Source organism: Panthera tigris, chromosome B2, assembly GCF_018350195.1.
Source record: "Panthera tigris isolate Pti1 chromosome B2, P.tigris_Pti1_mat1.1, whole genome shotgun sequence".
NCBI lineage: Eukaryota > Metazoa > Chordata > Mammalia > Carnivora > Felidae > Panthera > Panthera tigris.
The window spans coordinates 145731083-145754518 of record NC_056664.1 but is presented as its reverse complement, the minus strand read 5'-3'; the positions used below and the strand labels follow the sequence as shown (position 1 = coordinate 145754518).

The following is a 23436-nucleotide window of genomic DNA, read 5'->3' as shown; positions in this document are numbered from 1 at the left end:
GAGGATTTTAATTTTCCAAAAAGGAAAATTTAATAAAATCATAACCACAAGAACTTCTACAATCTGAATACATATTCTTCTCTCTCATGCTCACGACATCCCTCTCTCCCCTCAATTAGTACATACTTAAGTACATCTTCAGGGCCACCATAAGATGCACTGTCCGAGTCACGACACATCTAAATGTAAAAGCTTTCCATCACTACGTGATGGTAACAGGCATAAACCAGGATGGTCTTTGACCATCAAACTGTTTGGCCATCCCACTTACCGTGGATGTGCCCCACCCTTTCCATTTACTGTTGTCACCCTTGTTCTCGTCGATATTGTTGTTATTACCGAAACTACCACCATATTACGTTAAGGGTATCTGTTCTTCAAACAATCTATACAATGGTAAGATCAAATGCACAAAAACAACTTTTCTACTTATGTTCCTTAACATTTTCATGTCTTGAAACCCTTTCACAGTTTCTTACTATCTAAAAATAGAAACCAATGAAGCTATCTATGATCTGGGCCCAAATTGTCTTCTCAAGTTAAAGCAATTAATCTTCTACTATTTTGTACATGTTATCTCATGCTACAAATCCCTGGTATGCGTCTCTGTGCATAGTCCTATTGCCTCCACCTTGAATGTCCTTCAGGACTCCATTCCATCCCCCTTCTTTCGAAATTCTACTTAATCTCGGCAAACTTCAACCTAAACGCTACCTTCTCAAAGGGCCATCCTTAGATTATAAGGCTTCTACCTTGATTTATAGTTTCATGGACATCACCACTAGCAAAGTAAACTCCTTGGGAACACAGTCTATTTCTTACTTCTCATTGCCTATATTCATATTCCCATTCACCTTATCCTTTAAGTTATTTTTGCTAGGACATATATTTCTAGATGATTGGTAAGAAAAATTTTTATTTCCAAACCTCAAATATCTAAATCCTACAGGATAGATATTAGCTACCGTAAAAGAAAGCAGATGAAGGTAGAAATGGAACTATATGCTACTCACATATTTTATGCATTACCTAAGCTTCAGAATATTTAAAAAAGAAAGCAACCCAATGACACATTTTTTCTGACTTGGTTCAGGACAGGAGCAAGGCCAGATGACAAGCTTCTCTGTCCTTTTCTACTGCAATCAATGATACACAAAACTCTGTCCTTGGCACTAAGGCAGCAAAGGGGATACTATCATTTATAGTAAACAGAACTGCCAAAATGGCTTTTAATAAACCACAAAGAATTAAAGAGAAAGATGAGTGAAACCATGATGAAGACAAAGTTTAATGCGTCACCGCCAACTTTTCAAAAACCTACGTTGCAGGAGAAAACAGAGAAGATAGTCTTGAACGCTTGTGGAATTACTATTCCTTGACCCCTATGAACTTGTACAAAGATGAGTGAGAAAAAAAGTGAAGTAACAGGATTTCTTTAAAGCCACAGCAATTACTTTAATGATAAAAATAAGTAAGCACCATCAATGAAAGGGACAAATTAGAAATCCATCATCTAACTCAAACTCCTTAAACTTGTTCCCTGAAAACTAGTAATATTAAAAATTAAAACTCACCAAGTCATTTCAAATTTAAATCTATAGGTAACAGAATACCAGAAGTATATAAATTACACTCTACATAAAAAAAAAAAAAGCAATAGGTGTACCTTCAGTGACTTGACTGTGAGAAAAGAGTACATGTTTGAAAACGCCAGCAAGTAAGAGGTAGAAATAAAGACGGAAGAAGTGATGAGACATAACGTCTCATACAGAGAGCTCTGTACAGAGAAGAGGTACTCAAGCGCATGTTTTCACTCCACTGTTCCTTTTAGAAAGTGATAGAAGCATACTCATTAGCTGGTGATGCAGTGTCAAACAGAGGAGAAAGGTCACGGAAGAAATACACACGTGTACATCAGGGTCCGTGCATACGTGTGTGTGCCTTTTGCAGGGTGCGGGCTGCTGAAAAGCATACAGTGTCGTCAGCAGAGGCCTGCCCCCCTCCCCCCGCACACACCCCGCCCAGGAGGAGAATAAAAACTGGAGCAGCACAGCTTCACGAGGCAGCAGCAATGGAGTATGCCACGGTGCCACGGCTGGAGGCCACAGAGACGTACAAGTTACGCGTGACAGTGTGCACGCTGGATTACATCGCATTATGGCAGGTCCGCTAACACTCCCGGCAGAGCACAGAATCTCGCCGGCAAAGCTACAATTTACACCCGGTGGTCTCGCTCCAGAACGAGCCGCACTCACTCCGGTGTCTTCACCGCTTCTCCCCACGCCGCCCCCCATTCTGTACCCACAGAGCCAGCCCAACGCTGTGTCCTAAGAGTTTGCAGAGTTCGTTACAGAATTACTCTCACACAGAAGTGCGATTTCAACCTTCGTGGCCTGGTTTTGTCGGCGAAACTTGGCACTGTATACCTGCCTGAGTGCTGCTGAAGGTGTAGGCCGTCTCTCAAATTAAGGTCAGAGAAGACAACGTGTTGGTTTCTTAGGTAATTTCACTTGGTCTTTTTCTCTTGTCCAGCGGCCCTGTTCTAGAGCTTCTACCGGCCACGCTTCATGCCAGGAGTTTATGAGACTTTTCCTCTTCTCTCCAAGACAGAAGCTAACCAAATAGGGCATCCTAAAATCATACATCTTAACTCTAGACGTTTCCAAAGGCATTTTGTAGAACCCTGTTCAGGGATAAACACTTGTATAGAAATGGAACTCTAACTTTTCCTTCTGTAACAAAAGCATCTGTCTTTAACTAAACCTAAGTCATAAGAGGGTATTTGAGAATGCTGAATCCAAGTGGTCATCTAGAACTCTAGAACTTCTCATTTCTCAAGTATTTGCACTGTATTTTAAAATTCCAGGTATAATTTATATGCAGTGAAATCTTGAGATCTTAAGTGCAACACTCAATCAGTTTTGAGGCATGTACATCAAGACACAGGATGTTTCTATCAATTCGTAAGTTCCCTCGTGCGTCTCTTCTTACTCAAGGTCCTTCCCACCACCCTCTGCCTCCTGAAACCACCGATCTGATTTTTATCACCAGCTTAGTTTTGCCTATCCTAGAATTTTATAAAATGGAATCAAAGAGTATATACTTTGTGTGTCCAACTTCTCTCCCTCAGCATACTTAATGGAACTCATCCATACTGTTGTGTGGATCAGTCGTCCGCCTGTTTTGAGAGCTGAGTAGTATTTCATTTATTTACCCATTCTTCTGCAATGGACATTGGGATGTTTCTAGTTTCTGGATGCTGTGAATAAAGCTGTTATGAAAATTCTCATAGTAGGTAATTTTGTGACTATAGTTTCCCCACCCCCTGCCCATTTCTTAAATACATACCTAAGGATGGAATTGCTGGGTCATAGGGTAAATAAGTATTTCTCTCATATTTAGTATGAAAAACATGTAAAGGTTACTGAAATATTATGAACAACATACCTTTGAAACATAAACGTTTAAAACTATAACAAACACTTGCTAACTTTTCTACAGGTCCACTGCCCCGTATCTAAAACCTGTGGCATCATAAATGTTTTGAGAAATGTTCAGAGTTGTATAAAGATAACATAAAGATAAAGGATTAAAGATAAAGGATAAAGATAAAGATAAAGGATTAAAGATAACATAAAGGATTACATAACATCCCCAATGGGTCTGGAGGAATACTCCAATAACCCAATGTGTAACAAACATAACATACATTAAGTAGGATAAAGACAGAGTATAAACATATAAACATACTTTTCTGAACCTTTTGGAGTTTGTAATTATGGATGACAGATTATGGGTCTGTATAAATATATATAACTTATACATATATTATAGCAATTTACAGCTATGTTAAAGGGACAGAAATAGGTCGTGGTTAATACTAGATGAGAGTGAACAGGTTCTAGCATTTTAAAGTTGAACGACTTATACATTACCTTATTAAAACTACATATTAGGTTTTCCTCATCTTAACATTTTATGCTTTATACAGATCTATGGCACTGGTACTGTTATCACCCCTGAGGTTCAGACAGGCTAGGTACCTTATCCAAAGTAACATACAGTCACGCTGCAAAACTGGCTTCCAACCCAGAGTACCTGATCTAAAGTCCTTATCACAACTTTTCCTTTATGTACTGCCTTTCAGTGGAATTATCTTTTCAATTCATCAAAGACCTCACATGAGAAATTAAGAAAATCATGTTTAGTTGGCAACTTTAAATTGACAAAGCACACGTTAAAAAAACTCCACAACAATGTAATTACAACAGAGAACCGAAACAAATGTATGAGTATCTCCAAATCATTAAAAATGTGACTAGTACTATCATTTGCCTGTAAGAAAAGCCCAAACTCCCCGGCTTAGCAATCAAGCCACGAAACAACTTCTATAAGCAGCCCTATTTGCAAATATTCTGCATTGGTCAAAATCATCTACCCACTATCCCCTAGAAGCCCACTGTGCTTTTCTGCCTCCAAGGTAGACAAGATCCTGTCTAGAAGCATCCTATGCATGTCTCTTTGACAGCCCAGATCACTGTCCTCTCCAGAGTAGATTGCTTTCGAACCACACCCACCTATAATGGTATCATTTTCCTAAATCTATGTTGCTCCTTTTGGGGGACTTAATCCTATACAGACAGCCATGTACTACTATCTCCTCTTTTCTATTTTTTCATGTTGTTTTTAGGAAATTTCTCCTGTGACCTGCATCCATAAATTAACCAATAATCAATTACACCAGTCATCTTCTAGACCCCAATGACTTGCAGAGGTGAACCTGATCCCTGACATTTAAAAAAATTCTTTTCTATAAATTTGCAATAATGAGTAGAAAAGGTTTTCCAAACATAAAAAGTACCTGACTACTTACTGCACTTGGAAAACAAGGGCTGACTAAGAAATGTGTAGAGGGGCGCCTGGGTGGCTCAGTCAGTTAAGCGGCCGACTTTGGCTCAGGTCACGATCTCGCGGTCCATGAGTTTGAGCCCCGCGTCGGGCTCTGTGCTGACAGCTCAGAGCCTGGAGCCTGTTTCGGATTCTGTGTCTCCCTCTCTCTGACCCTCCCCCGTTCATGCTCTGTCTCAAAAATAAATAAACGTTAAAAAAAAATCATTAAAAAAAAAAAAAAAAAGAAAAGAAATGTGTAGAGAAAAGAGAAAACAGAGTGACCGAAGTTTATAAACAATTTTAATACCAATCATCACCTGTATCTGTTCTGTCAGCTAAAGAAAAGTCTGATAAAGAACATAGTGGACTTAAATATAAATCGAGGATTTTACACAGGAGAGTGACCTAACAGGATTTACCTTTAAAGGCACATTTTGTTATTTTGTGCATGGACTGTTGGGGGCTTGAGGACCATTAGAGACCAGTCACGAGCTTTACTGCAGAGTCCCAGTGACAGAAGATGCATGGGACTAGGACAGAAGTAGTAACAGATGGCAAAAGAACCCGCAAGGACTTGATGGTTGGTCGGATGTAAGGAATGAGGGCTAGGAGACATTAAAGACTAATGTTCAGGCTTTTGGATTTAGCAATCAAGTAGATGCTTTAATGAGAAGATAAAGGCTGAGGAAAATGGAATTGAGAGTTCTGTTGAGAAATATTAAGTATGAGAAGGCGAATACTGTGGCTACTTAAACAGGCAAGTGGTGATGTCAGGTAGACACCTGACTATGAATCTGGGGTCTACTTACTCCAACTTATCCTATAAAGCTAGTAGAAAACTTAACCTCCCACTCGACTCTAGAATATTTTCTCCAGGATGATGTAGCAACTACTAAGTTCCAAACTGACCTGCTAGGTGTTTTCACTGTTGGGTCTAGGACTCTGTATAGTACGATTTCTTCTTTGCCAGCTGGTTCTGTTAGGTCCGCACAAGTGAGATGCACAGCGGAGGACATTAAAACAAGACTGAAGAGCCAGTGGAGGGGAGAAGGGACGCCCCTTCCTATGCCAGCTGTTCTCAGGCTCCACACTCCCCAGCACTTCTAGAACCAGCTTTCTGGCGTCTCAGCCGTGAGGAGTAACATCAGCCAACCAGTTTATCTACTCCTCTGAGCTACTAAGGTTCCATTAACTAGTCAAGAGGCCCCACCCCGTCAGCGCTCTCGGTTCTAGCCCTGCACGAACTCTCTCAAAGTGCCTGAGATCTAACAAGAGTACCAATCTCTCTCTTCTCTCTCCCAGGCCTGGGGTAAAAGCTGCTTCCTGCAGTTTCTAAATCTGTGTTACACCCCGTTCCTTTTTCAAATTTCAATACCCGTCTAACCAATTACTTTATTAATTCTCTCCACTGAACACCCTAGTGTGCTTTTTGTTTTCCTGATACGGGAGTTCACAGAACCTGCATTTCCCAGACTGGCATTCAGGGCCACACCAGCTTCTCCTCCTTTTGTCAACAATCTCATTTTGTGTCAAACTTATGTGGACTCTACGATGGTCTACCATTTCTTCAGATTTAAAGGCTCCTCGATTTCGCCTTCCGTTCTTTTCCCAGTCTTCAATATTTAGTTAACAGATGGCTAACGGACACCTACCATGGTACAGATACTGTGCTCAGTCCAACGCAAAAAGAATGGTGTTCGCAAACTGAAGAGCATGGAAGAAACCCACAGAATCGTTACAGAAACCCAAAACTGAAGAGATGTATCAGAACTCTGTGCTTAAGCAGAGAGGTAAAGACCAGCTAGCATCCTTGCCTCGCCTGGGCAATACAGCCTGATTACCTTTTAACGAGTAAGCCCTCAGTTCAAATGATCTGCAGAGAGGACCTTACCGTTTCACTGGAAATTCTGTGGGTCAAAATGTCAGAGATACAATAAGGGAAGAAAAGTCGTGGCATATGTTTTTCTATTTGCCATTCCATTATGCGACATACTTCCCCTCGATCGTAGTACCTGGTTTGGCAACAACCGGTTCCCACAGATAACGCCAAGATAAGGTAAGAGAAAGCACGAGGCACCGTACTTAGCCAGAGAAGCCTGAAACATTCACACACACACACACACACACACACACGCACGCACGCGTGCACATGCACACAGGGGTGCATAAACTGTATTAAACGAAACAGAGCTAACAAATTTATCTATTTTTAACTGTAAGATGTTTTTTACAACAAGGTATAAACAGATCTATCAAAAACAGTAACGATCTCAGAAATAAAAAATCGCATCTCATAACAAGCATTTGTTTCTTCTTATGTGAAACACAGTATGACACAATTTGAGATTTTATTCTTTACAGTAAGCTTAATAAGAATGACAAACTTTTGAGAGATCTGCATGATCCACAACTCAGGGGATACACTGGTATTAGTGAAGCCACATAATTATTTTATAGAAAAAAAAAAAAAGACGACCTCTGAAATATATAGGTGGACATTATCAGACTGTATGTCTGGGACACTAAAAGGAAGAACCTAAAATTACAAACTGTGAGCTTAGGAGAGCATGATTCTACAGAGGAAGATAAAGAGTAGGTACCTGAAAATGATGGTCTAAAAATCTATTTAGTTGTGGCAGGCTTAAGGGAAAAGTAGACAAAAAATCTGAGAAGTACACAGGTAGTGGCAGTGGTGGCAGGGGGTGGTGAGTAGATAAGTGTAGGAGGTTGTAACAAATGCCTGACGACAAATTCTGAAAATAGGAACATATTAAACATATATACTCGGAATGAGCAATGAGTCTACAGGCAGGAAAAGGAATTATTATTATTATTTTTAAATAGCAATTACATAGTAAAGACCAATCACTTGTCTAGGGATATGAAGAATTAAATGTGGTCCCTGCACTTAAGATTTATCATCTAGTTTGGATAGAGACCGAAACGTAAAGCGAATTCAGTAAAGTGTAACAGACACTACGAAAGAAGTTTACAGCGGGTGTAGTGGAAAACCAAGTAAAAAACTTTGAGGAAAGGATCATGAATCACTTTAATCATCTGATAACCACAATTCTGTCTAAGACGCATGCAGGAGTACATAGGCAAAATGTTACATACAATTTCAGTGGGTTAAATGAGAACTAAGCTCGTCCGTAAGTAGCTGTGATAAAACCGTTAACCCACCCCAAACGGTCTTGACAGACTTCCAGGTAACGCCACAGTATAATGTCAACCTCCTATAGGAATTCTTTCGAGTAACCTGCTTGCACTACGAGATACTTAGGAGATTTCTGAGCCATCAAGTACAGTCTAATAACTTCAAAGTCAAGAGCAGGTAGAAAGCTACCTGGCCCTCAGAGCAATGTCAGGTCACTACACTGCCGGTTTTACTTCAACTCAAACTATTTTCAGTTGTAGTCATTTTGGTGACTCCTGAGCCCACTAATTTTGGTTGCTTCCCACCTTAACTTTTTGTCTTTGTTGTTTTGTAAGATATCTAAAGACGTTATCTTTATTGTGAATGGCTAAAACTCTGAACCTCAAATGAAGGCCAAGGGAGAATAAAGCAGAGAAGGAAAAAAAGGTAATTTCTTCAAATGTCATCTGCTAGCATTTGACCTCTGTGATGTACAATGACTGCAATGAAGTGTTTGCATTATAATTTTTGTTCTGAGATTGAGACTCTTAACATCTTTTCCTGGTTGGAAAGAAAATTAAGCTAATTAAAGATTTTATTTTTTAAAAGCTGTTTTGGAGATTCGATAAAAGTTCCTATTTCAAGTGTTTCTAGTTTTTAGTTTTTAAATGTTTATTTACTTACTTTGAGATAGCAATAGAGAGCAAGTGGGGGAAGGGCAGAGAGAGAAGGAGACAGAATCCCAAGCAGGCTCCACGCTGTCCGTGCAGAGTCCAATGTGGGGCTCAAACGCACGAATCCATGAAATCATGACCTGAGCCGAAATCAAGAGTCGGACACTTAACCGACTGACCCACCCAGGGGCCCTGTGTTTCTAATACTTACAGAATTTAATCTTTCTTATCTGATTTAACCCTCTTAACAACTATGTAAGGTATGTAACACAGGTGTTATCTCTCCCATTGGCTGCACTTTTGGGTAAAATTTAACAAAAGATGGGAATTTGTGCCACTATGTTAATAAACCACTTGAATACTTCTTATGCTTGGCCATCCCACAGCTAGGAAGCTAAGTATGGGTTGGTCAAACTTGAAGAAGAAAATGATAATAAACAAAACATGGAATGTAAACAGCACATTCCATTAGGGATGAAGAATATTTCCCTTCTGAAGTAAATTGCAAATACTCCCTCATTTCTTAAGTGGGTAAGTGTACAGCAATCTAAAAACCTCATTTCGAAGTAGGCATGCAATAAATAAATCAAAAAAGTTAAGTACAGGAGATGACTATTAGGAACAGGAGTCCATTTTAGAACTAAAACCTTAGAAACTTTTCCCCTTTACAACAGGAGCCATCGGTGAGCGAACCAGCTGTTCTGTCGGAGTACACAGTACATCATTTCAGAGGGAAGCAATGAAGAAGTCCTCTTAAGTCCCCTACTTGAGAACTCTGAACCTTATTAACCTTAAACAAGCTATGAGTTTGGGTTTCGGATATTCCTGTGTTCTTTGTGGCTGCAATGTTTACCCTGTACTTGGAGGTGTTTTATAAATATTAACAATCACACTATGCCCAATAAGTATGACAAGAATTAGCCCGTAAACCTGGTCACATACAATTATCAAGAGAAACAAAAACTGAAAAGCGAAAAAACGGTAAATACCAAGATGGAACTTCCTGTGAGTCACAGAAGACCTCAAGGCTTGGGTGAATTGCTTACACTGCACACAATGTCAACATGCACATGAGAAGGGACAGGTAGACTCAGGCTGCCAAGGATTTCCCTACGACCCTTGACGAGTTCTATCAGGAAAGGGAGTCACCTACTTCAACAGATTTCTTTACATACACACCGAACCCATCTATTTTGAAAAAGGTATCGATGACGTAACACCAAGGTGGGGAGAAAACACTAAGTCTTAAGCTACCAAGGGCAGGATTGTACCTATTTAGTAGGATGCACCCAGGGACTGAAAGCAGAAAATGGCTTAAACAATCTGGACTCACAAGCAAATGGACTTAGGCATTTTCTTTCCAAATGCAGGGGCTTTCACATTGCTGGATTTTCAAATTTACATGTAATCTACTACTCAAGGGAAACAATGTCTTTATTCCCATCTAGATTTTATTATGAATTGGATTTATCCTTTAATAGCTGATAACATAACTTTTTATCTATTTTGATGAAAAAATTTTCTGACTCCCACTTCATTCCAGAAGATGCACACCCTATTAAATTGTGTCCTGAAAGAAAGGGTTTTTGCAGTGTACATGGTTACACAAAAGTATGGGTATTTCATTTTATGGCCTTTTAAATAACTTTGTTTTATTTGGGAAAAAAGAAAAGAAAAACCTAAACAAAACAAAATAATTGCTAATTGAATGGGAACAATACCACTGAGTTCCTTAAATGGAAGTTCAAATTGGGCTTTTTCTCAGGCATTTTCCAGAAAGAGCTGTGATTTCCCCACGAAAATGGATTATCGGCCTAGATTGTACTAATATGCTAGTTCACTAAAAAGGCTACATGCAAGGTAAACTTGCTCTCTCTCTGCCTTGTGATGCTCATTTGACAAGCTGGTCCAGTAACCACAAAGATTACAGAGTACAAATACTGCTTCTATTTTGACTCAGTTTTAGTACTTCTTACTGCTTCTATAGATTTTATATGTATATATATGTATATATAACATGTATAAAATATATGTATATATACATATGTGTGTACAATATAGAGTTTTTAAAAGTTACTTGTACTTACTTCTTTTTATCATGGAAAATATCTAATATATATATAAAATCAGCATACTCTTCAATATGTTATATTCCAGTGACAGATTTTATACTTAAAATACTTCAAATTTACAAAAATCAGTAGCTAAACGGGGTTTGTTAACAGAAGCATACTTCAGAAACTGCTGTACTGCATTTGTTTAATTCAGGAACACCCACAAAAGATGAAGCTGAATGGCTCAAAGACATTTTAACTGGCTTTAACTATGATCATTATCAAATCTAAGACTCATTACTTGGTTTTTAAACTCCAGGAGAAATGGCTCTTTGCTCCCGCAAGTTCTAGGGCTTTGGTGCTGTGTGACTGGCGGTGGCACAAGTCTTAGCACTGCTATCCACATACAGTCGAACACTGGTAATTCTCCTCACAGGTGAGTTTTCATGGCAATAAATGAAATTAGAAGGCAATGAATTAGAGAATAACACACGTACTGCCTAGCCACCGTTCGTTTAAAATGGGACCGACGTTCCAGGGGTAAGCAGTTTTTTGTTGGGATGGTTGGTGCTTTAAAGAGTTGGTATGATTGTTGAAGAAACAATTTACTGGTGGTATGAAGAAAGGCAACGTCTCTGGTTCCAGAGTTAGAAGTAATTCAACTCTGTCTGAAGGGATCTCTCCCGGTTATAATTTGGTTTATATCTAACGCTATAAGCATTAGATATGTAGCTTTTTAAACCATCTGGTTACTGAAATTCCTATAGGAAAAGGTAACTTTGTTACTGGGAGTTTGAAATTTCTAATTTCTCATGAAAAACTTTTTTAATAAATTAAAAGATTTTTACAACCAGCGTTTGGCTGCATACTTGTTCATTCGTTGCAGAACAGACTGGATACTTTAATTTCATAACAACAACAACAACAACAAAATAAACTATACTAGTAGGTTCCCAGTATATATAAAACACAAGTAAGTGTCTGTTCAGTGAATATATGCAGAGGCTTAAAACACCTGTTAAAACAGTTATGTGTTCAACTGAAACAGAACTTTTTCTTTAATACATTTTGTATTTGCTGGTTGGTCTTTCACTGGTAATTTCCAATTGTTCAATGCTCTAGAGTACTAAGAGAAATCTTTCTTGTGGCTTCTCCTGAGCCCTTTCCCTTCTTAGCTCCTACTGATGAACAAATAACCACAGAGTGCCCTGGGAACTGCAAGGTATATCATATGGGGGGAGGGTAAGAGAGAAACGACACAAAACAAATCTGGGAAAGTGGGTATGCACCAGGTGAAGATGGGGTACACATGCCATGTTAACTCGTTTGCATTTTCACCATGCAGTGACAGAAAGCCATGGCAAATGTGAATCAGGAATGTGATACTTCTTATATTAAAAAAATAACTTTGGCTGCAACCATGAGGGAGAACCAACTGACCTAGTACAAGAGTGGAAACAGAAAAGTCAGCTGCTATTAAGAGGCCGAATCAGAACTTGGTAAGTGGGATGGAAAAGAGAGAGAGCAGAGGGGGACAGAAGTGGAATTAAGGATGTGTGACTCCCAGGTAATGGATGTCATTCAAATGAGGAAACAATGGAGGGACTCCTGTATGAGAAGGGCAGAAAGGATGTGATACTACTTTGGGAAATTTTGTTTGGATGCCCGTAAATCATCCAAAGAAGGTGCCAACTGGGTTGGGAAGATCTGGAACTAAAGAGGAGAGGCACACTGAAGAACGATCACCATGGCAGTGGTTCCTGGAGACAGAGGAGACTGCCCAAAAAGAACAAACTGGAGTACAAGATCACTCTGGAAAGTCTCTACCTCCAGGGACAGCACGACATTTCTGAAGTGCAAGCATCAAGTGACCGAATAACTGGGAAATGCATTAACTTTGCCCTAGTCTCATTTTTATATTACTAAGTCTCTGCCTCCATGTGTACTGAAGTCTTGCTTCTAGCCTAGTAAATAGTAGTCTCTCAATAGCAGTTTGTGAAGTGAATTGCTTTTGACAGCCATTAAATCAGTTTTTTTACTCTCCACAAGTATACTATAATTCCACAGATGCTAAATTCAGTAATCAAAGTCTTTTATTTAAACAGAGCATACTGCTATCCCTCACAAGTGAATTCATAAAATAAATCAGTATCATAAAGGAAGCTAATTCATGAATCTGCTAACTTGCTCAGAGATATATTCTACAAAGCCTTTTAACAAAAATAAGTTAATGCCGTATCAGTTTAAAAGCATAACTTTAAAAACAACTCACTTCATATTTTATATTTGATTTATACATTAAAGATTAATTTTTCCCCCTAAAAAGGCATTAAAGGTTAAGAATTTAAAAAAAACCCCAAAACCAAAAATCCTATCCACTTATGCAAATATGCAATACAGGCTTCAGTGTAATGCCCATAAAGGAGAAGTCTTATTTTTGTCACTTTTGAAATTAAATTTTAAAAATTTAGTTATCAAAAACACAGAAGAAAATCAAGCTGTATATGACAAGCTACCAAATTAAGTTTACCTGAAACGGTATTAATATAGTATTAAAACGCTCATCCGACTCACTAAAATACGATGGAAAGTCTCACAACGGTAACATCTGAAAAATTTTACTTACATGTAACACTCAAACATTTGAAATAAGAGGAATATAAGGGTTTAAAAAGATACAAGTTAATAAAATAAAGGGTACTTGATTTCCTTAGCTTTTCTGCCAATTCAAGTTCCATGTACATTAACAGAAAGTGAATGGAACACAAATGCTTCTTCACCTATATATAAGGAACAATGATGCTACTTACCAACCATCAGAAGGGCATGCAAACAAATTAAAGGGATGTATGAAAATAACTGAACTAAAAAAGATACATCGAGAAATCACCTATTTTTCTATTAAATAATTTTACATCTTTAATAAAAACTTAATATAGTAAATTAACTTTACAGAATACCATACATTTAGTAAGGAAATTAAGAAAGAAGAAAAAAAAAACTAAAATGCATGATCCCAACCAGCATTATTTACTTATGGGATAGAAAAAACATCAATAGTTAAGAATAAACAGGTTCTAGCAAGTGTGAAATATGTTACATAATAAGTTCAACATGCAAATTCTGAGGGATGCGTGGAATACAAGATTAAAATGGAAGGACTTATATAAGTCCTTATATAAACTATATCAGTCTTCTATAAACTATAAAAAACTTTGCAGAGAATAAACACATACTACCCTATTATCCTATGTCCAGAATCCCTTGTTTTATATTTAGAGTTATAACCTTAGAGTTATAAGCTATCTAAACTATCAACCACATTTTTTGTGTGTTTAGAGAAGCCACTCCTTAATGAATCCTTATAATAATGACCAGGAGGATGTTTTTCATACAGAGTCTATATTTGTGATGGCTTGTGCACAGCTACCCTACCCAAGACATATTTTACTGTTACTGCCAAGGAGCTTCGTCAAAATGATGCTCCAAGTTTGGGGAAAAGCCCTTCTGTTCATTTTACAAGGGCTGACCCACTGTCGGACAACATGAGAGCTGGACAGAGAGTAAAGAGATTACAATATAGCTCCTCAGTGATTTATGACAGTGAATGAAGTCCTAAAACCTCTACCGTATCACACGCCTTAATCTGTCCGTATGAATGGCTCTCCAAACAAAAAAAGAGTACTTTCGATTCTTTGTGAAAATTCTGGTTGGAATTGTGGCTGCCCTAATGCAGAGTAGGGGGTGGAGTATAAAAAGACACTGATGTAGAATCCAGTTAAATTCTATGCAGTACTCTCCCTCTCTGTAAGAAGCAATTAACCGGTACATTTCAACTTCCGCAAGTGCGTCCCTCACCACGCTTCTGAAAGCAGGACGCACCCATTAGCATCAGAGTACCTTACACAGAGCACATAGAAGGCCATTCTGATTCCAGTTCTAGATCCCTGGGAAGGACTTCTGGGATGGTCTTTGTAGTCTAAATTTAAATGAGACTTCTGAAAGTCTTAGCTGCTGCTGGGTTAAGGTTTATTAATTTATTAATTAAGGTTCAACGATAATCTCAGAACTAGAGACTGTAATCAGACTACTTTGATGTATAATTATGCTTTATGAAGATTAATATATAAACAAAAATATATGTGCTGTACTTTAAAAAAACAATGTATGTTTTCTTATCTGAATTAAACAACAGTCCTGCATACCTGTATCTCCTTGTGAAACTTTTTTACAAGATGCATCAATATTTTCAGACCACTAAGATAGCAATAACCAAATCGTTACCTTCCTTATGAAAGCAAAGGGGCTTGAAAATGTTAACTGACTTCCACAAAGACCTGACTTACTGCGTGAGAATATTTTAGTTTCAAAATTTTAAACACTTAAATTTCACTGTTTGTTTTTCTGGAGGCCAGATATAAACCACCAATGCAAGAACTATTATCATTACTGATATCTTGAGGACAAGTAAGGTCATATACAAGCATAAGTGATGTTCATCACCTTAGGCATTTAAGGGAGCATTTTCTCACTAAAAAGTAATTATACTAAAACTCCGTTTTTGAGAGAGAGAAGAGAGCCGAAGGTCTCTCTGAAAGTATTTCCATGCAAATTGAATAATCCAGTTTGTAAGTTTGAATACCTTATTTGTTTTCCAAAAAAAGCTTTAAATGTTCATCTTCCTTGTAAGACAGATACGACAAGTGTAAAGATATATGTTTATTACATGCACTGAGCAAAATTAAAGTTAATACCAGGTCAATGTTCATTAAAACAAAACCATCATTTTAAGAGCATTATTTAAAAATACATTTAATTTAGGAAGGGAAATTTATGTCTAGAGTTGTCATTTTCTTTTTCCTCAAGAGATCTGGAACGAAATACCTTTCCTTAAATGTGCTTACTGTACTTTATTTACTGAAGAGACAAGCCTTAATAAGTGGATCGTCTGCATGACAGCACGGATCAACTCATTCTCATTAAGAACTGAAGAAGCTCTCAGCCTTCTATACATCCTGCCTATATGAGAGGCAGCAAGGACTGGCTCCTTTCAAACCTGTAATTTATGAGTTTATTCAAACCTGCCAAATTGCTTTAAGTAAACGCCTCTCACATTTGAAAATTCCCATGGCAACTCATTTTAGTTTGGCAGACAAGCAGACCCAAATTCAATCCTTTTATCCTGCAGCTAAACCATTACAATAGTAATTCTGCTCTGACACTCTGAAGAGACTGCTAATTACTGTACTCTGGGTCCCTAGACAGATTTTCCATTCAGATTAAAATGGTTGTTCATGGCAGAAAACAGTAGCAACACCTTTCTTTACATGAGAGAGATGCTCTCTCATATTACAGCTCTATCAAGGGGCAAGTGCATCACAGCTAGATGTCTTTAAATGTATCTTTTAATACCTTACCTTCTTTCCCAATAAAATGAAAAGGAGGAGAATAGTACCATAGATTTGAATGACTGATACTATGATCAAGAACTAAATGCAGTACTATCCGTTCATTAACAATCCAGTTAAAAACCTTTAACTCCAAGGTAAGACTCCATCTCTAGAGGGATTATCATTCTTCCTATCTTATTCTTTAATTCTTTTCATCTATTTTCAGGTTATAATCAATACACACTTAACTATTAGTTAACAGCATTAGAAAGGAGAGAATCTTCAGGCAACATGAAAAGCAAACTTTAAAAAAAACTGTATTTTGTGATGGATCCTTTCTTTCTACCACTCTCCCAAATTTTGAGAACATCTGTAGCTTTTTTAAAAACTGTATTAAAACTACTTTCGATAATTTTTTTTTTTTTCAATTTCCTAGTAGTCCTTGAAACAACTGAAGCAACTTTAAATTTCAAAATCCCCATCTGGAAATTCGGCAGAATCTATAATCTAGTAGATCAGTTATTTAGTTTAACATTATTGAGCTCTATGCATATGACTGCCTTCGTAAAAGAGTAAACAAGCTGTATCTCTACAACTGACTAATGTTCAAATTCTCAAATACCTACAAGCAAACTTAAAAAGTAAGAGAACAAAAACCAGACACAACCACCCCCAGCACAGGGCTAAAACGCGGAAGGAAGACTGTGCCTTGTCTGGGACCAGGGGCACCGTGTGCGTCACACCGTCTTCACGTGAGGCGACGGAAACTGCAGCTGCCTGAAGGGACTTCATTTCTCTAGGAAAGCTTAGTGCTGCTCATTTCGTTTAGTCTTTCCAGTTCAGTGTTTGACTTCTTCAACAGAAGTCTTTACCTGTTCCTACTGGAAGGGCAGGAAAATTCAGGTGAGAAAAGGATCACTATGTTCCTCACTCACCTCTACTTTCTCAGTCTTCATAACATTAAGTCCAGCACAATATCCCCCCAACTGCCACTATTCTTGTGTTTTTTAGGTCCCGTCAGTGAAGAAGACTAGGAAACATCACAGGATATGTATCCATACAAAGTCTTAGCTAATGATAAGAGAAATGGTATTATTTATTATTTCCCAACTAACTGGAATGAGAATTAATTGAAAGAGGGATGGTATCTGTTGGCTGAGATAACAGATGTATTCCTATAGTGAGAGGGGGAGAGAAAAAACAGAGACTTTTATACATTTATGATGTCACTTTTTGGTAACATTAATAGATGGTTTCATCATCTTCTTATGCCACTGTGACCCAAAGCCTGTAATATAAGACTGTGGACCAGCAATGACAGTACATTTTATAGGCAGGGAACAGAATCACTTTCTTTTCGTATGGTGCCTCTTGAGAGCAGAAGTTAAGCTTGTAATTGACACAGCCATGATGTAGAGGTAACCAGTCCATATAACATAAAACAAAACAAAACAAAACAAAACAAAACAAAACAACCCAAGAGGAAGAAAGAGGAACAAATGTCTTAAACTTTCATGTAGCTAAAATCATACTTTTTACCTTTCTAAAGTCCATCCAAGGCAAATAAGCGGGAACAGTCCAATTTTACAAATAAGAGAATAAAGGTTCCAAGTTTAAGTGACAGTCCCTGACCATGCATGATGTGTGCAACGCTCCCGCATTTGTCACCACCTTTAATGACCTGGCATACAAATATACTGATTCTGTCTCTAGGAGTCCTGTGTCTGAAAGTTCCAGCTCAAGCCTCACCTACCTACATGAAGTCTTCTTCCCCTAAGTATCCAGTCAACTGTGATGTCTTCTTGTAAATTCAGTTAACTAAAATCTTCTAAAACACGACTGCCACCTAAATACTGCTTGGTACTATCTCGCTAGAAAATATGCTACATGAAATAGCTGACATTTGGGGCAAAAAACACAAAGACTTCAAAGTTAAGGCAAGGGGGAAGTTGCCATTATACAAAACGTAGAATGAAATCTTTTAAAGATGACAAACCTTGTTCACATAGGTTGTGTGAGCCATACATACACATATACATACGTACACAGGTACACATGTGCATATATACTGAATTAGTTTGTTATTTCATTGTTTTCAAGGAGAAATATTATGCGTATTTTCACAATGACTGATTGAAGATTTTCAGTAATTCACAAGAGTGGGGAAAAATGGGTAAGAATAGGAGAAAATCTAAACATTTTCAATCACCTTCCTCTAAACAACATTTACAGAACACATACCAAACTCCTGCAAAATATACATGTTTTTAACAATATGTGGGATATTCATCAAAACAGGCCATATGCTGGACTATAAAAAGTCCTAATTAGATTCAGAAAGACTGCAATCTTATGGAATACATTCTCTAAGAAGAAAAACTTAAACTAGAAATCAGTGAGACCAATAAAAAAAAGTACCAAAAACTTGGAAACATCTGAAAATAACCCATAGGTCAAATTAGAAATTATAAAGGAAATTAAAAAATATTTTGAACTGAATGTAATGAAAATACAATGTAACATTATTTTGTGGAAGCAGCTAAAGCATTATAGAGAGAAATTTGTATCTTTAAAAGACAGTACAAAGTAGAACAGAGAAAAGCCAATAAACCCAAAAGTTGGTCCTTAGAAAAGATAAATAAAATTAATAAAGCTCTAGAGCTAGACAATGTAGAGAAGTAGAAAGAAGTCACAAATCGCTTAACATCATGAATAAAAGAAAGAACACTACCACAGATCCTATAGACTTTAAAAAGATAAAAAGGGAATATTATGAAAAATTTCATGACAAAGACATTAACAACTCAGATGATGAGGACAATAAAATTCCTTGCAAAATACAAAAACAAGAAAGAAAAAATCTGACAAGTTTCATATTTACGAATAAAACTGAATTTGTAAATAAAAGCCTTCCCACAAAATCTAGGGGCGCAGGGGGAACACGCCACAGATTAGAATGACTGATAAAGAATTTACTCCCAAAATATATAAAGAATTGTTAGAACAGAAACAACAACAAAAAAGACAAATTGATAAAAAGACTGAAACAGACACCTCTTCAAAGAAGATATATGAATTGTCAAGATGCACATGGAATGATGCTTGAGATCATCTGTCTTAAGAGAAATAAAAATTAAAATTACAACAGGTGAAAGGATAAGCTGATTTATCTATTCAATGAAATACTGTCAACAAAAAGGAAGAGCCCACTGATACACGCAGCAGCCATGGATGAACTTCAAAAAGCTTTCACATCACGCTATGTGAAAAAAGGCACAGAAAAAAGTTTCATTTATGAAATCTACAAAAGGTAACACTGAATCCAAAAGAGTTGAACTCATACAACCCAAGAGTAGAACAGTGGTTGCCAAGAGCTAGGGGTAGGAGAAATGGGGAGACATTCATCAAAGGGAACAAACTTTCAGCTATAAGATGAGTAAGTTCTACAGAACTTATATACGGCATGGTGATCACACCTCACTGTACCTCTGAAATCTGCTGAGAGTAGATCTTAAGTGTTCTTACCACACACACACAAATAACTAGGTGAGGTGACAGATGTGTTAATTCTTGTGAAAACCATTTCACAACATATGGTAGATCAAACCATCATGTACACCTTAAAAAAAATCACATTGTACAACCTAAATATACATATATTAGTCAATCGTATGTCAATACATAAAATTTAGTGACCATTAAAAAGGGGGAGGGACTAACCCCAGTAGTTGCCTGGAAGCAGTGGGGGGAGGTGGTTAATTGACGGCAAAGACGTGAAGGAAATTTCGACTGTGGTAGCATATACAAGTTGTCAAAATGTACACTTAAAACGAAGGTGATTTATTTTGTGTAATAAGAAATGGGGAAAAAAAAGAAATGGAAAAAACCCTTAAGCACGGTTTCTTTCCTTCTTTCTTCAAAATGTCTATTCTTCAGTATTGAGAAACAGCTCAACTGTACTTAAATCAGACCCATTAGTTGCCATATTATTTCTTAAACACAGATCTCTACAACACTAGCTGTGAATGCACTCCCAGAAAAAAGATTTGATGGTCAATTAAATTCAGAAATGGTTCCTACCAGGGCCCCATAATAATTACTAGCATAGTAAAGGTTTCCTTTACCTGGAACACTCATGAAAAAGTGTCTCACGGAATACAGTTAGAGAAAGGTCACTGCCCTAAATATTAAGGATCTTGCTTTAAATAATTTTCTGGACCCCCAGTGCCCTGAGACACAGTCAACCTGGAATAAGTATTTGTTAATCTGAAAAGGATACTAGAATAGCTATACTTGGGTAACCAACCAATATCTCAAACGTACTACGTCCAAAACTGAGTTCCTGACAATCTCTTCAAAGTCTGTTCCTACCGAAGTCTTCTTTATCAAGGTAATAGCAATTATGTCCTTACAGGTGTTCGGTCTAAAATCCTTGGTGTCATCTCTGACTCCTTGCTTTCTAACATCCCATAGACAATCCATCAGCAAAACTTGCCAACTTCACTTAAAAAATATGCTCAGAATCAGACCAGGCCTCACTTCTACAGCTATCTTGGCCCAACCCATCGTCATCATTCATGCGGACTAATCCAACAGTCCATCAATTGGCAAACTTTTCCTGTAACGAGCCAGACAGCAAATGCCTTTCCTGGGCAGATGGTCTCTGTTGCAGTTACTCAAGTTACTTGTGAAGCACAAAAGCAGCCACAGACAATATGTTAATGAATTAGCATGGCTGTGTCTCAAAAAAACTTTTTAACAGGTAATGAAATTTGAACTTCATACAATTTTCACAATTCATGAGGTATTCTTTTGATTTTTCCCCAACCATTAAAAAACACAAACAGCATTCTTAGCTCATGGGTTATTCAAACACAGGTGGGAGGAAGGATTTGGCCCAAGGGCCATAATTTGAAGACTCTTACGAGAACGTCCTTTCTTGCACTCTTGAACTCTGTATCTGTTTTAAATAAGAGCAAGCCAAGTAATCCTTAAAGAATATTAGTCAGATCATGCCATTCCTTTCTCCTCAAAGCTTTCTAATGGTTTCACCCATCCTAGACTGAAAGCTTAAGTCCTTAAAATAGTAGACAATTAACTGATCAAATGTCCTAATATGTACGTGAACACATCAAAACCAAATTACTTACAAACAGGTTTACTGTGCTATAAAAGGCAAAATGAACTGGAAATTTATAGCATACTACAATTTCCCTGTAGCAAGAATAAAGGAAATGAAAACATCCAATAACAGAATTGATAAATGAGTAATTTAATACACAAGCTTTCTCTAAGGATCAAATATATATATATATATATGTATATATATACATATATATATTTACATATATATATATTTACACACACACACACATATAAAGTGATTTGAAAAATAATATATAAAAATAAGAATTTTTTTCCAGTTAAAGGAATTCTGTACACTTGTAAGCATATTAGGTGAATTCTAAGCTAAGGCTGTAAGATGAAATTGATCCACGAAATTCAACAGCCCAGTTTATTTTGAAGGGATCACAGACAAAGTGTGAGAATTGTGATGTGTATAACAACAAAAGCATTTAAATGTCACCTGAAGAAAGCTTCCCAATGATAATAAATTGAAAATATTTGTTTAAAAGCCTAAGATTTACATATATAAGAACTAAATAATCTACTTAAAATTTCATTCGTCTAACTACAAAATAATAGTTCATCCTGGGGGCTGTATTAAATTAGTAACTATATCACAGAATTTTAAATAAAGAAATAAAAATGTTTAGAAAAGCAAGGAATGGTACTACTTTGCAATAAGACCTACTACCAAACAAAAATGATCAACATACCCTGTCTTAAATATTGAGCAAAACTTAATAAATAATCCATACTGTACCTTTCCATATGAATCATGAAAACTACCGTCTTTTCCTACTCAATTAACTTGTACAACAAAGCAGTTATATAAAACCGGAAATCACAAATCCCTAAATAATTCCACGTAACACTAATTTCGTTATAGGGTGCACTCAAAATAGGAAGTGTTTCTTATTGTATCAAATCTTGTCACAATGCACTGTTTCTTCCTAGAAAACCTTTGCTTACTGTTCCACCTACATACTTAGTAAAATCTACTGGTCAGTTTGAGGATTCCTCATAATCATTTTAGAAAAAGTGATTTTAATTTGCTCATTTCCTTCTAACTTTCATCCTTGTACTTCAAAATTCTTCCTCCCATTGAGAAAATAACATGGAAAGAAAATAAACTACATGTGGAAATTAAACGTTACAGTTACACGGAGCTATCCAAAATCTTCAAATGATTTCATTGACATTTTCCTTCTCTAACTTTACACGTTTTTCACAACTACCTAACTGTTTACAATCAATGAGTCACTTCCTCACCACACAACAGCCTCATTCCAGGTCACTAACTTGATGCCCTACTTGCAGAGGCCAATACAGAACCTGAATTGTATTTGAAGTGAAACAGCAATCATGACTTTAATACGATTCACATATATTTTTTAAATCGCTCTTACAAACTTACAGGAGAATTAATCAAATGGAATAAGACCAACAGTGGGAAGAGAGATTACTTCAACTGCGTGGCAGGAATACATGCGGTGCTCCACAAACCCTTTGAAGGTAGATTTATATCAGTAGTTGGTTTCTGCCCCTAAGTCCCCAAAGATTAGCAAAATCAGGACATTGTTCTATAGTCCTTATTTATCAGTGAGTATAATTTACATTTTCACAGAAGATCACACTGTAATTATGATAGTGTACTGAAGGCCTCAGGAATCTGAACGTGTACAGTTTAGGCTTACAGAAGTGAGATTCAAACCACCAAACTGTACTTAGGATAAAAAGGATATATTTAAGCAGGTATTTGGTAGTAACAGATTTAGACTTGTCAGATAAAAACATTATATATAACTAGAGAAATTATTCTTCCCTAGTTATGCACAGTTTTGTGATTAACTGATCACTAAAGTCAAAGAAACATCTGAAATAAAATGGTATTATTTCCAAAGTTAATAAGTTCTCTAGGTAAAATGCCTTCAGACTCTAGTAATGAGTGAAGTGTGAATCATCTCAAACCCTTACGTCTGCAATGAAGTAAGAATACTGAACGATATTTTTCCTGAAAAAAAGAATTGCCAAGTGCTCTAAGGTTTCTCTATGTCCATACGCTTGCTGGAAAAATGGGGGAGAAAAACCTACTTCATAAGGTTGTTTTGAAACCCAATCTGAATTTAAAGGGTTTGAACTGATTTACTCAACATTTAGTTGTGTAT

The 23436-nt window shown here is 37.0% G+C and overlaps 1 protein-coding gene across 7 annotated transcripts in view; it reads right to left on the bottom strand.

Annotated features, from left to right (window-relative positions):
- QKI (QKI, KH domain containing RNA binding) overlaps positions 1 to 23436 on the bottom strand; it is a 151508-nt gene that overhangs the window by 10355 nt on the left and 117717 nt on the right. The window lies entirely within an intron of this gene.